The 1,961-nt window shown below is 47.0% G+C and overlaps 1 pseudogene; it reads left to right on the forward strand.

Moving 5' to 3' along the window:
* The first annotated feature begins 1,024 nt into the window (after positions 1–1,024).
* LOC101834897 lies at positions 1,025–1,635 on the forward strand (annotated as a pseudogene).
* Positions 1,636–1,961: the final 326 nt, after the last annotated feature.

A 1,961-nucleotide genomic window follows, 5' to 3' on the forward strand; every position in this document is an offset into this window, starting at 1 on the left:
ATAGGAATAAATTAAAGGACTTGTGTTTAGGGGTCAATTTTCTATCCAAAGAAGATTCCAACATGTTGGTATCACTAGGCTACTGATGAATGACCCTATCTATAGACCAAAATATTGGTTTACTAAATTCCTCAGAGTTTATCTTCTTTTGTTATTCTCAGGCTTTTGGCTAGATTTGCTTACATATTTCCATCATGCTGATGGATCTTAAAGACAAGCCTCGGTCTATACGCAAATTAGGAGTACTGAGATATTATCTCTACTTGAATTATGCCTTAAAAAGAGCACAGCAGAAGGCCCTGTGCTGGCTGACTCAGGGACACTCAAGGGCATGGAGGGTAGGGAATAATACAGATATTGTTGCATTATGGAACTTTAGATTTAAGAAAATAAATATGGATGATGCAATAGAAAGCAATGGGCAATTGAGCAAAAACTTTGATATGGTAATAATGAGACCCATAGATGGAGAGATCTGAAAGAAGGGACATATGCATCCTTCCTGTTAATAATAAGAAAATAGGAACTGGAGAGATGGTTCAGTGATAAAGAGTACTTCCTGCTCTTGCAAAAGACATAGGTGTTGTTCCCAACACCCACATCAGGCTACTCTTAACTGTCTATAATTCCAGTTCAAGAGAATCTACTGCATTCTTCCAAATATATTTGTAGCTAAAAGAAAAAAAGAGAAGATGGATATCCTCACAGGTAGATTTGGATCACTAGATGTAAGCATGAAGAAAATGACAAGGTTCTTATGGCATAGATGTTCATAATGACACTAGGTAAAACTAAGGGGAAAGCAGCAATGTGAGAAAGTTAAAGTGGGCCAAGCGCTTCAGGGGTCCCGTGAATCTGTGTCTTGCTTCAACAGTGTTTGGACAGAACAGACCCGGGGACTGTTAGCTTCCAGCATTTTCAGTCTCTCCAGAGGCAGCCTTTGGGATCATCTCCTCGGGACCCTCGACTCCTAGGACCAGCCAGCACCGTCTCTTTGCGGTTAGCTCCATACAATGGATCGGCCATGACCTCCCAGATTCGTCAGAATTATTAATCCACCGAAGTGGAAGCTGCCGTGAACCTCCTGGTCAACGTGCGCCTGCAGGCCTCCTGCGCGCCCCTCTTCTCTGGGCTACTATTTTGGTCCGGATGACATGGCTCTGGAGGGTGTAGGCGAATTGGCCGAGAAGAGCGAGGGTCTCCTCAAGTTTCAGAACGACCACGGGGGCCGCACACTCTTCCAGGATGTGCAGAAGCCATGTCAAGATGAGTGCGGTAAAACCCAGGAAGCCATGGAAGCTATCTTGGCCCTGGAGACGAACCTGAACCAGGCCATCTTTGATCTTCATTCCCTGGGTTCTGGTCGCACAGATCCTCACCTCTGTGACTTCCTGGAAAGCCACTTCCTGGATGAGGAGGTGAAGCTCCTCAAGAAGAACCACCTGACCAGCATCCGTAGGCTGCCTGGACCCCAGCCAGCGCAGACTGGCTCTGGGCGCGTATCCCTTTGAGAGGCTCACTCTCGAGCATGATTCCGAAGCCTCGCCTTCCAGGGGCTCCCTGTGCTCGGCACCAGCCAGCCTCTCAAGCCACTGTAACCGCCCTGGAGCCACTCCCAGGTCTTGGATCAAGTGAAAATAAAGCTTTTTGAAACAGAAAAAAAAAAAGTTAAAGTGGCAACTATCGGGTTGTGCTGAGAAACCATCTGAGCTGGGTTTTGTTCTAAACTGAGCCTCCCCTGTGTGCAGAAGTGGAAAACGCAAGGAAAGCCATGCCGGTGTTTAGAAACTTGCAAAGCAGAGCGAGGAAGAGGGAGCAGTGAAAACTGGAAGGCAAAAACTGAAAAATGGATTCCAAAGCCTAAACCGGAAAACCAAGGGGAGGGAGGCGAATGGGTCTTAGGAGTAAGCTCTGAGAGAAGAGGCTGCAGAGTGGGGCACAGGGAGAAGCTGCCAAGGAGA

Source organism: Mesocricetus auratus, unplaced genomic scaffold (genome assembly GCF_017639785.1).
Source record: "Mesocricetus auratus isolate SY011 unplaced genomic scaffold, BCM_Maur_2.0 Super-Scaffold_100021, whole genome shotgun sequence".
Lineage (NCBI taxonomy): Eukaryota > Metazoa > Chordata > Mammalia > Rodentia > Cricetidae > Mesocricetus > Mesocricetus auratus.